The 18,717-nt window shown below is 41.4% G+C and overlaps 2 long non-coding RNA genes and 1 gene segment (V, D, J or C); 1 reads left to right on the forward strand and 2 right to left on the reverse strand.

Moving 5' to 3' along the window:
* Positions 1 to 18,717, reverse strand: part of LOC106995637 (immunoglobulin heavy constant delta-like) — a 727,209-nt gene that overhangs the window by 533,079 nt on the left and 175,413 nt on the right.
* Positions 1 to 18,717, forward strand: part of LOC144330504 (uncharacterized) — a 113,477-nt gene that overhangs the window by 74,852 nt on the left and 19,908 nt on the right. The window lies entirely within an intron of this gene.
* LOC144330512 (uncharacterized) lies at positions 4,145 to 17,188 on the reverse strand. Its single transcript, XR_013396773.1, has 4 exons — positions 16,915 to 17,188; positions 13,054 to 13,262; positions 12,538 to 12,659; positions 4,145 to 6,744 (listed from the first exon to the last, which is right to left on the reverse strand). It is a non-coding gene; the product is annotated as an uncharacterized LOC144330512 (long non-coding RNA).

Consider the following 18,717-nt stretch of genomic DNA (forward strand, 5'->3'; position numbering starts at 1 on the left):
CTCATTCCCCATGAATCACCTTTGAAAATAGCAACAAGGAAAACCCAGCTCAGTCCAAACTCCATGGTGAGTCCTGTGTGTTCAGTGTTGATCACCGAATAGAAACACCTGGGAATTCTAGGGCTGGGGCTCCCAGAACTGCAGGGTCCGGGCTGGGCTGCTTTTCATCAGCAGAGGGAGGGACCTATTTGCATGTCTCCTACTGTATAGCAAGCTCTGGGGTGGGGCGCCTGAGGAGAGGGCAGGGCCCAGAGCAGATGAGTGTTCTGCAGGAGTTTAGAGATATTGATACGATTTTGGAAAATGTAGTTTCTTATAAATTTGTTTTGTGATAAACTCTTTAAACCTACAATTGTATTTGTAACTTTTATTTTAAAATAGTTTTACTGAAGTAGAATGGACCTGTGAAAACTGCATATATTTAAACTTATCAGCAATCAATCATCTTATTTAATTTTTACGTATGTGGAGAAATCATGGTATGTAGTATCAATGTTATTTCTGTGTTAAAGATGGAAAATTACCAGCAGAAGCACAGATGGGTGGTATAATGTTCCCAGCGATCACATTTGGTCAGAGTGAGCCCAGATACCTGGGTCTGTGCTTCTCACCACTGGGCCTGGCTGCTCCCTGAATCAAGCCCAGCACAGTGTGGGTCACCCCAGTGATATTTTCAGAACTTTCTTCCTGTAATGAAAGCATGGTGTGATGTGTATGCACTATTGTGTTTACCTAATGAATGTAAAGAGAACACATTTTATGCGGTTGTATTTTCATAAATGTCAGACATTCATCATGTTAGTGTCTATTTTTCCATGAATCTGTACTGAACAAATTATTCATTCATTGATTTGTAATACTCTTATTGAGACATCATTACTATACAGTAAATATTGCATGAAATGTTTGGTTTAACAAGTGCTCAAGCCGATCCTGGTGGCACACAATGGTAGTTTCAGCTACTTAGATGGCAGATGCAGCAGGATTGTTGGAGACCAGAAGTTGGAGGCTACATTGAACTATGATCCCACCACTGCACTCCAGCCTGGGTCACAGAGTAGGACCACATCTCTTCAGAAACAAACAAAATGTAATTCCACTCGTGCTCACCTGTGCATCCACAAGAAACATTCAGATAACAAATAAATGACACTTAAAAGTTTCCTTGTGTTCCTGTGCAATTCCTTCTTCCCAATTATTTTCTTCCCTCGCCATATTCTGAGTCAATCCTTCATATTAAATACTTTGGTTTTGAGTTTCAAGAATTTACTATACGGGAATTACATAGTATGTGTTTTATTTGTGTGGCTTCTCACTCATCATAACTACTTGTGATGCAACCAAGTTGAGCATCAACAATGTCTTGATTCTAGTGATGGATATTATTACAGTACATTAGCACGTCATTAGTGTTATATATATATATATCTTCTTGAATCATTTCTAGTTTCTGAGTATTACACACAGAGGTGCTACTCAGCTTGGAGATGTAGGCATCCCATAAAAAATGTGTTATTATTCTTACAGCAACACTAAACTTACTGATCTGCAAATTAGCACATTTTTCTTAAATACATCAGATTTTTGATGTTATAGGACAAACAAGATATCTGAAATCTGAAGAGAGAGAAGGACTTGCAGGGAAATAAACAGGAGCAGATGATAATCTTTCTGGGGCAGAGGCTGCCAAATGTCATTTAAGCTAGCACAAGATTAAAGTAGACATATTCTTTGGATGGTTTCAATTCTGTGTGATAGTGAAGTTATTGTTTAAATTCTCAGAGTGTATACAGTTGAGGAATTCCTCCTGCTCTTGAACCTTTTTCTTCAGTCCTGGGGACACATCACAAAATGCTCCAGCCTCTACCCCTTGGGACGGTGCAGTCTGGGAAAGCAAAACAGCAACTACGGCTGAAATGCATCCAGACACACCTCCCCATCACCACTACCTTGCAAGAGAAATTATCTGCAGAGGTAAAGCCATCAAAACTGCTCTTCTACAGACACTGGAGAAACCAATCAGAACTGGGAGGGGACAGAGGAATGCACCAAATCCCTGTCCAGGCCCACCTCCCATCTTCCCTCAGGAGTGACAACCTTATTCAAAAGGAAAAGGCAGTAAAGAGGAAACTGAAGAAATCAGTGGGAAGACATAGGGGTTGCTGAATGAACATATGAATAAAAATGAAGAGGTCAGGTGTGATGGCTCATGCCTGTAATCCAAGCCACTCTGGGATGCCAAGGCAGGAGGATCACCTGAGGTAGGGAGTTAAAGACCAGTCTGACCAACATGGAGAAACCCCATCTCTACTAAAAATACAAAATTAGCCTGGCGTGGTGGCACATGCCTGTGATCCCAGCTACTCGGGAGGCTGAGGTAGGAGAATCGCTTGAACCTGTGAGGCAGAGATTGCAGTGAGCTGAGATCATGCCACTGCACTCCAGCAAGAAGAGAGAAACTCCATCTCAAAAAAAAAAAAAAAGAAAAAAAGAAAAAAAAAAAGAACGAAAAAAAAGAAGAATGAAAAGAATCAGCTGAGTGTAGATAAAGAGCCCTGGAAACCTAGCTACTTGCTACTCAGGAGGCTGAGGTGGGAGGATTCTATGAGCCAGGAATTCAAAATCACAGTGAGCTATGATCACACCACTGCAGTCCAACCTGCACAGCAGAGTGAGACCCCGTCTCAAAAAAAAAAAAAAAAAAAAAAGAATTAAGTATTTTACACAATTGTAAAGCTACTGAAATAGAAGTTAAACTGCACATCCTCATGTATCCTCTGGCACTTCTGATATTTTGAAGAAGACAGGTGACCTAAGACCTTCAGAACAAGCTGATGATCTCAAATCATGAAAAGCTTCCACACAAGACATTGGACCAGAATCCTTCTCCATATCCTCGTTCTACACATTATTCTTTGCTTATAAACAGTCTTCTCATATTCTGCAGACCTGGCTGTTGTCCATCCATGTTGGAGTCTTGTCTCGTTTCTTACTCATCAGTTGTATAGTTGCTATTTAGAGTAAATCTTCAGACTCCGTGTTTAGGCCTGACTGCTGACCACTTAAGGCTCTTTCCTCCATCTTCTTTTTTTTTTTTTTTTAAGCATACAAGGAAAATCTAGTTAGAAATCACAGGAGCTCCCTCATGTGATGCCAGTTTGACCTTGAAACCCCACAGAACCCTTCCTGCAAGTAGGATGGTTCCCCAGCCCCCCACCAAACCGTGATAAAAACCCTGAGCCAGTCTCCCTCCCTGCTCTATCAAGCCACTTTGGACCTTCATGAGAGACCTGCCCTGCTCTCAGCAGACTCCAAGGATGCCGGTAACTAACATTTCCATACTCACTTGGTGTGAGTGTGTAGCATTACCAGACTCAATATCCACAGAAAATTTTAGTCGAGATCTCTGCATTTGCATGGTGTCAGCTACAACGGATGCTGGGAGCTTGGTGTCACGGCAACTTCCAAAGGACATGCCTGCTCCCGAGTTAACTCCAGGACACAGTTGGACGTGCCTCCTGGGGTTTGAGAAGCTCCCTTCATGTACTGAAATCCTGTCATTATGTTTTTGTATTCTAGTGTTTCCCTAAAATTATAGTGAGATCCAGGATTCATTCATGTGTATATTCAGGACTCTGATTTTTATGTATTTTATTAATCTCTCTCTCTACCACTTTTTCTACCAAATTATACATTTTAAAAGTTGCAATATTTTAATGAGATGAAATTAGCAAATAAGAATCTTTACATAAAGTGTACAATTTTACAAGTAGACATAATCCTCACTTTTCCTAACAGAAAAAATAAATTATCCTAGAAATTTCCTTTTGCTCTCGTGTAGTTTCTCCTTTCTACACCTTCCTTTCTTGTACCATGTCCACAGTCAACTACAGATCTTTTTATGTAACTTTAAGTTCATTTTTACTTTATAGAAATTATAGAAGTGGAATCGTACATATGCGCTTGTATTTTTTTGCCTTATTTTTCTCATTCAGGTACTTGTTACTTTAAGCATGGTGTTGAGTGTATCTGGCAGTACCTGATTGTAACAGTGGGTATTATTCCAGTAAATGAATTTTCCACAATTTTTTTACCAGTTAAGCTGCTGACTAACACTTGGATCGCTTTTGGTCTCTGGGTATAATAAACAAAGATGCTACTTAGCTTATTGAAGTAACCAACTAAGAAACACATGGTTCTTATTTTTACATAATATGAATAGCAGGCAAAGCAGAAAAGCTGCACACTAATCAGTTTGCTTCAATACATCAGATAGTAAAAGTTGGGGAGCTCTGTGCATGTGTCAGTTCATGTGCTTTTGTGTGACACAGAGAGAAAGGAGGAGAGACCAAGAAAAAAGAGACCCCACATGTTTGGACCATAATGTATGAGGTACTCAAGTAAATACAGGGACTTGGTGCCTGATGGACAAGGTCCACATAAGATGGAGAGGACAACTTGATGCACCTCCATATGGGTATATATTAGTGTTTACATAAACACAATTTTCTAATCATAGAAACAGACACATTAGAAAAGATGTAGTGGAGGGGTCTGGTGGTGAAAAATGATGGTGAAAACAACCCACATCTACAGCCCCTTTTCTGCCCTGTTGCATCTGCCCCGATGCTGAGCGTTGATCCTGCTCATCCTGACCCCTGACAATCATCCTAAGCCCCCGTACTGCCCGAGTGCCCCCTGCTGGTCCTATGCACCCCTGCAGGGAGGTTTGTGTCTAGGCTCACAACGAAGTCCCCTCATTGCTGCTTTTCCTTAAAAATGCATACTTGTGTATTCAAGTAGACAAAAGCTCAGCTGTAAGAATTGGTTCTTGGATGTGGATATGGACTCTTGAGAAATGGGTTGTAATTTGTGCTCCCTTCACAACCCATGAACCTGATCCACTCCTGTCCATCTTCTAGGGGCAGATACAATTCTAGCAGGAAACACTGGTTATGATGTGGAATCCAGAGACAGTGCAGGTGAGGGAGAGGGTCTGTGAGGACGTCTCAAGCCAGAAGTGTGCTGAGAAACAGTTGTTGATGTTAACGGGTTCTGGACAACACGGTGAAATTCCCAAATACACACATTTTTATGAGAATAAAGAGCTCACTTTTGTCCAATTTGTGAGTCTCCTAGAACAATTCAGTAGATTTTGAGGTTAGATTAAAAAATATTAGCACGTTTCTTTTCTCAAACTTGCAACCAAACAAAAAAGAGAAACTGCTGTTAGAAAAATGAACATTGAATTATTATCACTCTGTGTGATAATGATGATTTTTAGAAATGGAGTGACCTGTGATAACTTAAGAGTGTCCTAATTCTGAGCCCACAATTAGACCTGAAAAGCAATCACAGGGAGTGAAACATCTAACTCAGTGAAGCTGCACCTAGCGGTCTCTGCAGGCCCCGAGTGGTACAGGAACAGCTCCTCCCTCAGACTCAGAGTGAGGACAATTTCTGCTCTTTATCTGAGGAGGTGAAAGTGAGTGTGTGGAAAGAATGAAACTTAACTCTAATCAAGATCTCTACACATGGAGAGAAACCAAAGAATAGGAGAAATGACTGCCTTCGGTTTAGATCGAACAATTTCTTATGAGAAGGGCAATACCATGTCTGGATCCTGCACAGAATTAAGAAACAATGAATTTGGGGTAAAGTAGAAAATTACAATTGTTTGCAGATTGTGTTATTAATTAAATGTCATCTGAGAAAACGAAGTAAAATCGTGGTTTTTATATAAAAATCCACAGTGTGCTGGCCCTGAGAATGCACCTCCAAATCCCTCCAAAATCAGGGAAGCCCAGTAGACCAGGCCGCCAGCTACTGGGCTGCACTCTAACACCTGTCACCTGGTGTGTGCCAAAGACACCCATCCTGGGAGCCCCTCCCAGACAATGATGGTGCACAGTGGAGACACTAACGCATGGCTGCTGCTGGGACACAGTAGAGATCCCTGATGGAGAACTGTGCTCAGTGAGGCACCAATGGCTTTGCTGGAGATAACTTGGAGAACAGGGTCATTAGGGAAGCTCCATCAAACTCCCACCCTTCTCCGGTGGGAGTTTGTGAGTCTGGCATTGTGGGGTAGCAGTATCCACAGACTCACATGGCCGCCTGTGCATTTTTCTGCCTCCAATACTTACATCTGTTTTTGGGACATATGAGAATGCTTCCTCTTTTAAATTAGTTTTCTGATCCAGGGACCTCACGCTGGGCACAAAACAGAAATGTGCAGAGGCTCAGAGGGGAAATGTTAGAAGCAGATGAAACCACAGACACTGAAGGAAAGTAGCCCTTGCCCTCCCTCCATCTGCACCTGCCCTGGGGCTGCACCTGTTTTGTGAGTGCTGCGTGTCCCCTTCAGCCCAGACTCCTTTCTTCTTTTTGCAGGAAATTTTGTGTCTGTACTCACACTGATGTTTCCTCACTTGGGACCTTATGTACAGCCATAGAGGGCCATGTCCTCAGCTCTGAGACTATTCATTTGCAGATACAGCGAGTTCTTAGCATTGTCCTTGGAGATGGAGAATCTGCCCTTCACATAGTCTCCATGGCATATCTGACTTCCATCATATTTTATACCTATTACTCACTGCAGCCCTTTCCCTGGAGACTGGTGAACTTGGCTAATTCACAAGCTACTGCAGGCAAATCTGAAGGCTATACAGGAGAGTCTCAGGAGCTTCCCAGGTTGTCTCAGGTCCTCTATGGACTCAATCAGCTGCACCTCACACTGAAAACCTGCAAATGCATGAACATCTCAGTCAGAAACTGCCAAACATATCCACTGTTTCTCTGACTCATATCCACTCACTCTAGTTCTCTGTGAGTCACCTTTGAAAATAACAACAAGAAAAATTCAGCTTTGTTCAAACCCCATAGTGAGTCCTCTGTGTTCAGTGCTGGTTACCAAATGGAAAACCCTGGGAATCCCAGGGCTGTGGCTCTTCTCCCAGAGCTACAGGACCAGGTCTGGGATTGTTTTCACCAGGAGAGGGAGGGCATGGTTTTCACGTCTCCTCCTCCATTGCAAGATCTGATGTGGGATGCCTGAGGAGAGGGCAGTGCCCAGAGCAGATGTGAGACTCCTGGAGTTTAGTGGCAACGGCAGCATTTGGGAAAATAGGATGACTTATAATGTGACTGTGCCATGAAACTCACTTAGCAATTATTATTTTTTACACCTGTGTACAAATACAAATATGACTACTTTAAGCAAACTTTAAGAGATATAAAGGGAGAAATAGAAAATGATACAAAAGAGAGAAGACCTTAATACCTCATCACAATAATATATAGCAAATACAGAAAGAAAATTCTTAAGCCTCTGAACTTGAACAACACTATTGAACAAATTTACCTGAAAGACATTTATAGAACCTTCCAACCAAAACCCATATAATACACATACTTCTCAAGCACACATTGAACATTCTCCGTGATATGTTACATAATAAAATTAGCCTTAACACATTCAAAGAAGTAATGCCAACCATTCTCTAACTCTTTCAAAAATTGGTGAGGAGTCAACCTTCCAAACTCTTTTTTTTGAGGCTACCATTACAGTAGTACCAGTAATAGTCAAAGGCATAAGAAAAAAAGAAAACTATAGATCCATATCATCAGTAGACATAAATTAACCACCCCCAAAATAGTAAACTAAATTATAAAGTTTTTTAGAAGGCCATACACCATGACCAACTCAAATTTATTCTAAGATGCACGGATGATTCAACATCCTCAAATCAATTTGGTACACCCACATCAAAAAAACTAAAAAAACCTCACTTTTAATCAGACATAGAAAAAAATTTGAAAAAATTCAGGGTTTCATTATAAAACTCTGGATAAATTAGAAAGACAAGAAAACAACTTGAATATAATAAAAGTCATTAAGAAAAGTCACAGCTATTATACTCAATAGTAAAAGGTTAGAATATTTGGGTCTATTATCTGTAACAAGGTAAGAATAAAGCTTTAGGGATTTCACTTCCAGGCCTCATCATTTAGTACAAACAGAGTAATAAATCAGAATGGCAGTGGCATAAATGCATACAGAGAGCTTAGATACAAACCCCCATATTGATGGCCAGCTGATTTTCAGTGTGAGAACCATCGATATACAATGGCTAAATTATATTGCCTTTCAAAGAGCGAGTTATGAAAACTGGATTTTCACATGTGAAGAGCTAAGAATTTTAGGTTAGAATAAACACAAAACTTAATTCTAAATGCTTTAAATATTTAAATGCAAAACCCGTAATTGTTTGATTCCGACAATGTTCAAAAACTTCTGGTTTGCACAACACAGAATCAATTCAACATCCACATCTCATTCTGAACAAGCAAGCGTATGCCCTTCAGTCCCCCTGGGCCGTTCAAACTTCCAGATGACCCTTCCCGCAACACAGTGGAGGGTCCCAAGCACTGGGGAAAGAAGAAAGTCCCATCATCCTCTCCCCACGTGGCTGCAGGAGCCACAGCCTGAGCCCACCTGAGCTCCAGCGAAAAAACTTGAGCCCTGGAATATAGACCATATCGATTACATCTTTCTTTTTCATGGAGCAGAAAAAAAGTGAAAAAGTGAGAACAACTAAAAAGAATGAAAATGGATTGATAGCAAAAGGTGCAAGAGATGAGTGTTGATACAGCTTTGCATACTTTAATATCAGGAGAAGAGTCAGACGTGAAAGCTAGAAGGATCTATATAACACTAACTCTGGCCCAGCCTCTCTCTTGGCTGAAATCAGAATCTCCAAAGCCTTTTCTAATCAGGGAATTAAACTTAGTTTCCTGTCCCGAGTCTGATTGGAGAAGACCCACCAGGCACCACTGAGCTTCCTCATGTCTCTGATCCTGGTGACTATGGTTGAAGACGTCTCATGCCTGGAAGTGGTGATATGCATTTTGTGCCTGTGAGACTAGGCCTTTATATTGCAACTTTTTACAAGGTATATATTTGGAGATTTGTTTTTACAAGGTGTATATTTGGAGAACTGTAAATTAGTGAGGTTCTCGGGGAAACCGTCAGATGGAGAAAGAAGTTCCAAACACTGTAAGAAAACCAGCTCCTACCCTCTATCTGCATCTGCATCTGAGGTTGAATCTGATCAGTGGGACCTGAGCGCCCCCTGTAGTCTATTTCCTCCATGTGTTTCAGCACAGAGGTTTGTGTCTGGGCTTACCCTGACTTCCCTGCACTGTCTGGCACAGTAATACATGGTCGTGTCCTCAGCTCTCAAACTGTTCATTTCCAGATAGAGGGTGTTCTTGGCATTGTTTCTGGGGATGGTGAATCAGAACTTCACAGAATGTGTGTAGCGTGTGCTACTCCAATCACTACTAACACATGAGACCCACTCAAGTCCTTTCCCTGGAGCCTGGCAGACCCAGTACATCCAGTTGCTACTGAAAGTGAACCCAGATACTGTACAGGAGAGTCTCAGGGACCCCCCAGGCTGTTCCAAGTCTCCCCCAGACTCCAGCAACTGCACCTCACACTAGACGACTGAAAACACAGAGGTATCCTGGTCAGAAACTGGCATATATTTTCAGTTTCTTTAACCTTTATCCACTCACACTCAAAATCTCTAGTTCACCCTGAATCCACTTTTAAAATAGTAATAAGTAAATCCCAGGTCAGCCCAAACCCCATGGTGAGTCCTCTGTGTTCAGTACTGATTACCAAGTGGAAAAACCTTAGAATTCCAGTGCTGAGGCTCCTCTGTCAGAACTGCAGGGTGAGGCCTGGGCTGGTTTTCACCAGAGGAGGGTCCTTTGCATACCTCCTACTAAATAAAAAGTCTGGGGTGGGACACCAGAGGAGAAGGCATTGCCCAGAGAAGGTGATGGTGTCCTGCAGGAGTTTGGTGACTGATGGTATTTGGAAAATATGCTCTCTTACTAAGAAATTGTGCTGTGATAAACACTTAGCTTTAAATATGTGTGTAAATTATGTCTGTGACACTCAAGGTTTTTTCCATTTACAGATGTGAAAGTAAACCAGGTCACAGAGTGCCTATGTCTAAGTGCTCATGTCTGAGATGAGTGAGTTCCGGTATCTGAACCTGTGCTCCTCATCACTGTGCTCCCTGAACCAGGACAGAGCTGGACATGTCTAGTGTGGTTTGCAAAACTCATTGCCTATAATGAGAACATTGTGATTCTGTTACACTCTAGTGTTCACCTAAAATTATGACGAGAACTAAGGTTCATGCAGATAAATTTTCAGGTGTGACTGGCATTTAATATACTGTTATCCATGTTCTATGAGTTCTTCTTTGTCTAATTTTCTCATTTGTTTACTTTTAATAAATTTGATGAGATTTGAGATTTTAACTTCACATATTTAAAGTATCCAATTGATAAACATCACATAACTTTCACCACTATCAAATAAGGTGGACAAGTGAGTCCCCTCAATTTTTTGTCCTGTTTGACATTTCCTCCTCCTTTCCCTTCTACCATTTCCTCAGGCAACAACTGACCTTCATTAGATTATTGTAGATGAGTTTTTATTTTCCAGAATTTATAGAAATGGAAGAATTTTGTAATTAGTTATTTGTCTTATTTTACTCAGCATAAGTACTTAGATATTTTACCTTATTGTTGTGTAGATATTTATTGATTAAAAATGATGTGTATTATTTCAGTAAATGAATTCAATGTAATCATTTTTCCTATTAAGCAGCTAATTAATATGTGGACTCTTCTGTTACTCTGGGTTTTACCAAAAATATCTGCTACTCCACTTGGAGTTGTACATAGATAAGAATTTTTTATTTTGTATTTTACAACAACGACATCAACAATAACAGATAAACAAAAATATAAAATTTGGCAAATTGTCTTTAATACTTCAGATAATAGAAGTTTTAAGACAAACAACAAATCTGAAATTTAGGGAGCGACAAGTTCTTGTAGAGAGTAACAAAGTCAGGGTATGAGATTACCTGAGGCAGAGGCTGCCGTATGAAATATAGTCAACTACAACATAAGGCTTCAAATTTATTTTGGATTGCTTGAAGTCAAGGGTGGTGAATGTGCTCCAGAGTAAAATTCTCAGGGACCAAATACTGAAGAGCCTTCCTATTCTCTGAATATCTGTCCCCTAGAAAGTGGGCATTCACATAAATCATTCTGTACCAATGTGTCCATCTGGGAGAGAATGAGAGCCCCCACTTCTAAACACATCGAGACCCACCTCCCTTATCACCACTACAGAACTAAGAAATTAAACTTTAGGGGCAAGCCTCTAAAACCAATATCCGAAGGGCTTAAATAGATCCTCTAGAGGATGGAACAAGGTGACAATACAAAGGCAAGCAGAAATGAAAACCCCGTTGTTGCTATTAAGGCTGTAATCAGTTGGCTCTAGCTTGGGTAGCTTGGCATTGATATTCTGGTTGGGTCGGATTCCAATCAGCGCAGAGTGGGAGAAGGTAAAATGCCATGGTGTTTCAGCAGGTTCAGCTCTCTCCGAGTATTCCAGCCTGCATTTGTTTACAGTTGGTCTTATGAATAATGAACATCCCTAGACACCTCTCATAATTATTATCCCCTGTATCTCAGAGAAATTGGCATGTCCATCTGCAGATTGTTAAGCCTGAATATCAGTTAGAAAGAAACTCTAAAATAAAATTATATTTACTTGAGAATAAGCATGGCAATGGGAATGTGCAAGGGCACATTTGGGTGGGTAAATGAGGCAAGTGTTTTAAAGGAAAAATGAGGAGGGCTACATATGCAGTTTTGAGAAAATTAACCTGTGAGAATATGACCAATAACAGGGGTGGCATCAGCCTAATATTGGACAGGCAGTGTTGGACAGATGTACTTGGAGAAGTAATTATTTTAAGGTTGTGCTGGCCTTTTTGCAAGGTTGTGGTTTTGCAGAATCGATGACACTTCTTGTTAGGGAAGACATGTGTGTGAGAACCCTCCCTCACAAGGCCTTCCCAGTTCCATTTCCCAGGGTTTAACACAAATTGTTCCATCTGGATTCTGACAACTTTCACAGTCTAACATTGTGGTGAGAAAAGTGACTCACCATAATAATGTCGAAAGCAAAAAAAAAAAAAAAAAACTCAGTGCTGATGCTGAATTTTGTATTTCATTGTCAAGAGAAGGTTCATATATGGAAGCTGTGAGGTTTTATATGACACTGACTCTGGTGCAGACTCTCCCTTGGCTATGATCATATGATCAGAATCCATAAATAGGATTCAAGTCAGGGAATCTCACTGAGGTTCCTCTTCTGAGTCTGATTGGAGAAGGCTCGCTAGAACCCCTAAAATTTTTCAGGACTCTGATCTTGTTGACAATGGTTGATAATTTTTCTTCTCTATAAGTGTCAATCTACATTTTGTGCATGGGAAAATGTGTCCATATATATACACGTGCACACACAGAGAGAAATGACAGTGGTAGGCACAGAGTTCTAAAGTTAGAGGGATTCTTTAGTGAAAGTGCCAGAAGAAGATGAAGTCTCACATCCTGAAAGGAAACCAGCCCCTAACTTCCATGTGCACTTGCCTCTGGGGTTGACTCTGATCACTGGGTCCTGAGTGTCCCCTGCAGCTGATTTCCTGGCAGCGTTCCTATAAGGAGGTTTGTGTCTGGGCTCACACTGACTTTTCCTCATTGGATCTCTCACACTGTAATAGACAGCTGTGTCGTTAGCTTTCAAACTGTTTATTTGCAGATACAGTGAGTTCTTGGTGTTTTCTCTGGAGATGGTGAATCGGCCTTTCACGGAGTCTGGGTAGTATGTGCCTCCACCAGTAGGATTAATGTGAGCCCCATTCCAATCCCTTCCCTGGAGCTTGGCGCACCTAGCGCATGCCATAGCTACTGAAGGTGAATCCAGAAGCTGCACAGGAGAGTCTCCATGACCCCCAGGATGTGCCAAGCCTCCCGCAGACTACACCAGCTGCACTTCACATTGAACACCAGTGGACACAGAGACATTCTGTTAGAAACTGCCACACATCTGCACTGTTCTCTCAGTCGCCTCCACTCACTCAATATTTCTAGTTCTTCTTGAGTCACCTTTTAGAACAACGAAACCCAGTGCAGCCCCAACTCCATGGCATGTGTTCAATGTTCAGTGCTGATCACTGAGTGGAAGCACCTTGGTATTCCAGGGCTGGGGCTTCCCTCCCAGAGCTGCAGAGTCAGGGCTGGGCTGGTTTTTATCAGCTAAGGGAGGGTCCTCTTTTCCTGTCTCCTACTGTACAGCGAGCTCTGGGTTGGCATGCCTGGGGAAAGAGGAGATCAAGAGCAGATGAAAGATTTCCTGGGGGAGATTTACACGGAAAATAATATTGATCAATAAGATGATTGCATTTTTTTTCCTTCGGTTTATGTGATGAATCGCAATCACTGATGTTGGGGTGATCAGACCCAACACCAGGTCATGGGGGTGACGAAGTCCAGCGGGGTCAAAGGAATGAAAAAAAGACAGTTTGAGAGAGAAAGTGTGACCAGGGGACCATCACGAGTGTGGAGCCTGTGAAGGCCCTGAGTTCTGGAAGCCCAGACTATTTCTTGGTGATCAAACAAACAGGTGGTGAGAATGTAGGGGTCAAAAGGGCAAGCACACAATCTACAGCTGTGATGGTTTAGCATTTATATGGAAGATGTTCTGCTACTTGAGATAATGGGAATGCAATCGATCTAGGAGCCTGGGAGGGCTAGAAGCAAGGAGCCAGCAAGTCTAGACACATTCCAAAGGCCACGAGGGATTTTATGCCCTGAGCCCTGGACATTATGTCAGACATGCAAGCCGTACCTCAGCTTTTTTCCCCAACACAGCTTTTTCCCAACATGCTCCGCTTCCTTTTTGTGAAACCACCACAGCTATCATTATTACTAGCATAAAAGGTAGCTTCTTTTAATTGAGCAAGGCAATTGCAGGCTCTGCGGCCCATAATTTCTGGTTGGTGATCCAGCTTCATTTTTCATATCCCTTATTCAAAATGGAGTTGCTCTTGTTTGAATGCTTCCCACACCTCCCCTTTCCCTTTTACAAGAGGACCCTTCATCCTAGGGGTTGCAGAAGGATGAAGGACTGTCTTCTGTAACTTCTTCATACTGAATAGGGGCAATGATATTCCTGCCAATTAGGGTCTCTCGTATTCAGAGTAGAGAGGAGCTCAGTCAGAAAACATTGGTCTGTTAAGCATCTATTTTATCTCTGAATCCCAGCAAAGGTAAAACCCTGGCGCTCCAGCAGTTTGTTTCCTATGTGGTTTTCTTGATCTGTCCCCATGTTATGGGGGTTGATGTCAGTATGACTCCGGTCCGTGCTCGTTCCATCTTTGCATTCAAATTCAGCTGTCTCATGGCTCTTACTGGGGGGAACCTGATCCATGGTTGGGATCCATAGGTCCCCTCCAGTCTCCCTTTCCAGACACTGGCATTACCGCTAGACCAGGGAGCCCTCTGGTGGCCCTGTCCGGGCATAACAGAAGGATCACACCCTTGTCTGGTCACTTCTCACCATGTCCCTTCAGCTCCTATCTCTGTATGGCCTGGTTTTGCCCAGGTTATGATTGTAGAGAAGATTATTATAATATTGGAATAAAGAGTAATTACTACAAACTAATGATTAATGATACTTATATATAATCATGTCTATGATCTCTATCTAGTATAACTCTTGTTATTTTATATATTTTATTATACTGGAAAAGCTCGTGGCCTCAGACTCTTGCCTTGGCATGTGGGTGGCTTGCCGCCCACACAGCCCGTATCATGCCTGTGTGCTCATTAAATCTTTTTCTCTAGGAGAGGCAAGTTAATCATGAAACTGAAGCTTCAAGATGACTATTTGCCCTATGCAAGGCAGCCCATAATTTATTTTTTCCAGGGACTATAACCAACCAGGCCTGTGTGTCAATCTGTAAGCATCCAACAGCAGGTCTACTGTAAAAATAGGTCTTTTGTCAGACACTTGATTAACCCAATATACAGTCTTTCCTGTTGGATTAGTACTACACCAAAGCCTCCTTTTCTTTTCACTGTGCTGCTTCCCAGTTTTGTGTAAGGTAACAGCAACAATTTAGGAATTATTTCTCCTCGGGAGGAAGACCACAGAGCTGAGGAACTAATAACTAATTGAATTTTTCCGATGTAATCATAACAAATTACTCCAATATGCACAGTGATACCTCTAGATCTTTCAAGTAATAGACTAACTGTTCTGGAGGGTAAGGGTCCCCTAACTCCCATAGAGACCTTTTTTGGTGGTTCTCCAGGAAGCAAGGAGATGGGAATTATTCTGCAAATGTCTACGACAGCACTGTCTGCTGTGGTTGGGGACAATTGTTGTACATTTGTAAGGGCACTGACTGTGCCAGGTATGCCTCAGTTTGCTGAGGGGCTCCAGGCGGGCCCCTCTTCCCATTTCCCAAAAGAGGTTGTCCATCTTTGCTAAATGTAGAATGACACTGACTTGCCCAGTGATGGCCTTTTTCACAATGGGGGCATACACCAGGGCTTTTCTGTTGTTTGGTGGTAGTAGTTCTTGCCTTTTGACTTCCTTTTCTACATTCCTTGTGTGTCCAAATTGCCCACAATTAAAGTAAAAGCCTGAGAAAAGGGGTATATTTTTTCTGACTCAATCCAGCTATAGCCCGAGCTAAAAGAGTAGTCTCATGTAAGTTACTTCCAATGCCATTGCAAGTCTTAATATATTCAGCAAAATGAGCCTTCCCTCTCAGGGTTCTAATAGCAGTTTGACACTGCATTAGTATTATCATATGCAAGCAGCTGTATTACAACATCTTGAGCTGTTTTATCAGTTATGGCTTTATACACAGCCTCTTGGAGCTGAGCAATAAAAATCAATATATGGTACTTTAGGTCCTTGTCGGACAGAACTGAAAGGAGGATATTTTTCCCCTGTAAAATTTGCCCTTTCCCATGCCGGTAAGCACACAGAGTGCAGCTGAACAATGGCAACATTCTCCATTACTGCTTGACCCCTAATCGACCCCTATTAGGGCCAATTCCCATTAACTGTTCAATGGGAACATTGAACAGTTAACTGTTCAACAGGCACAGGTGGCTGTGCTTGTGTATTTTCCCTTGCCTGAGTTTGAGCTTCATCAGCACACCAGGTTTTAAACTGGATGAGATGGAGTGAGAACAGATTTTGTCAAAGTATCCCAATCATATGGTATTAACCTATTATCCAGAGCCACATCTTTTTAAACAAAGTTTGCACAAAAGGGGAGTTCGGTCCATATTGACTAATGGCCTGCTTGAATACTTTTAACAGCTTAAATGGAAAGGTGGTTCAATTAGAGTAACTGGAATTGCCAAGCTTCAAGGTCTCCGTTGGCTCTAGCCTTTTGAATGGAATTTTGTACAGCACCACTAATTGCTCCAGGTTTTAATGTTGTAACTACAGGAGCAGTAAGTTTTGTAGCTAATACATTTTCTTGCCCATTAAGGGGCGAGAGAGGAGGTGGCCATTCACTTAATTCAGCAGGTGGAGCTGACGGACTAGAAGAACATTTTTTTTTAGTTTTCCTTTTATTTTCCTCTGGTTTCTATTCTTCACATTCAGAATCTGAAGTTAGTTTTGTACACCTATCCCCCTCTTCCTCATCTGAATCTGCCTCATCTGTTTGAAACGGCTCAAGAGTTGCCTTTATTAGCGCCCACCTTGACCAAACGGAGACTGCAATTTTGTTCCATCTTTACATGCTTTAAAATCTCTGCCAATTCTCTCCCATTCATCCAACTCCATAATCCCTTGCTCCAGGAACCATGAGCAAAAACTGCTTTCCTAAAGAGTGATAACATATTCTGAGTACTAACTTTCAGTTCCTCTCTTTATAATAACCGCCTTAAAAAATTTAAATAAGCAGAATGTTTGCTTTCACTCTGTCCCATTGTTACCCTGGTTCTTCTGAGCTCTCAGCTTCCCCTCTGAGATTCTTCTAATCATGATCGGGTGTCCTCTGACAATGCATCCTCCACTTTTACATGTTCTGGCGTTTCTTCACCAGGGTCTTTGTCGCCCCACATTTGGCGCCAGGAATGTTGGGGTAATTAGACCCAACACAAGGTCGTGGGGGCAACAAAGTCTGGCGGAGTCAAAGGGATGAGAAAAAGACAGCTTGAGAGAGAAAGTTTGACCAGGGAGCCATTTCAAGTGTGGAGCCTGTGAAGGCCCTGAGCTCTGCGAGCCCAGACTATTTATTGTTGATCAAACAGAGAAACAGGTGGTGAGAATGTAGGGGTCGAAAGGGCAAGTGCATGATCTACAGCTGTGATGTTTAGCATTTATATGGAACATGTTCTGCTAGTTGAGATAATGGGAATACAATTGACCTAGGAGCCTGGGAGGGCTGGAAGCAAGGAGCCAGCAAGACTAGACACATTCCAAAGGCCACGAGGGGTTTTATGCCCTGAGCCCTGGACATTATGTCATATATGCAAGCCCTGTCTCAGCTTTTTTCCCAAACACTCAGCTTTTTCCCAACACATTGATTTCTGTGTGTTTGAGCATGAAATACAACCCAGTCATAATAAGAACATGTTCTTTGCAGCAGCGTAGATGGATCTGAAGGTCATTATCCTAAGCAAACTAACACAGTAACAGAAAACTACCACTTGTTCTCACTTATAAGTGGGATGTAATCATATTGACTTAAAGAAGAAAACAACACACACTGGGACCTACTCGATTGTGGCGGGTGGGAAAAGGGTGAGAACTGAAAAACTATCCATTAGGCACTACAGTTATTACCTTAGTGGCAACACATATCAAACCCACATAACTCACAATTTAACTATATAACAAACCCTGCACATGTATCCCTGAACCAAAAACAAAAGTTTAAAAACATTTTAGTTATTTTTTTTAATTTTTTAAAATTTATTTTTATTTTTTTTATTAGGACACCTGAATACACACAGGCATTTCAAATGCTCTCCAGAATTTTTTTTTTTTTTAAACAGCATTTTGTTCTTGTTGCCCAGGCTGAAGTGCAGAGGCATGATCTTGGCTCACTAAAAACTCTGCCTCCAGGTTCAAGCAGTTCTCCTGCCTCAGCCTCCCCAGTAGCTAGGATTGCAGCTGCCACCACATCCAGCAAATTTTTATATTTTTACTAGAGATGGGGTTTCACCATGTTGGTCAGGATGGTCTCAAACTCCTGACCTCAGGTGATGCACTCACTTCACCCTCCCAAAGTGCTGAAATTACAGACCTGAGCCACTGCACCTGGCCTAGGATTTTTTTGTGTGTGAGTTTTCTGTTAATTTTTAATGAACGTGAAAAAAAGAAAAACTTAGATTTCTACGACTATGTAAGTAAAATAATGTATTTTAAAATTTTACGGTCACACACAAATACAAACATGCACAGCAATGAAACACATTTCTGAACACCAAAGCAAGCAACATACATTTGTTTCTATATTATTCTAACTAATTAATTGATTTGAATTTGTTTGTATTTATAGTTTGAGGTTTTAGTACAAACTAATATTCTTCTACGAATGTCTGTTTATTCCAATATAAATTAAGAAATATATGTAAATGTATGTTTTAGTAAAACTTACTGTAACTGCCATTATTGGAAAAGGCATCATTGAAATATACAATGGTATTCCTTATATATTCTCTTATGGCTTATTTCTCATTTTTGCTAGCAGCATACTTTTTAATTAATGTAATAATACATTATACATTATA

The sequence above is a fragment of the Macaca mulatta genome, chromosome 7 (genome assembly GCF_049350105.2).
Source record: "Macaca mulatta isolate MMU2019108-1 chromosome 7, T2T-MMU8v2.0, whole genome shotgun sequence".
In the NCBI taxonomy this organism is placed as follows: Eukaryota; Metazoa; Chordata; class Mammalia; order Primates; family Cercopithecidae; genus Macaca; species Macaca mulatta.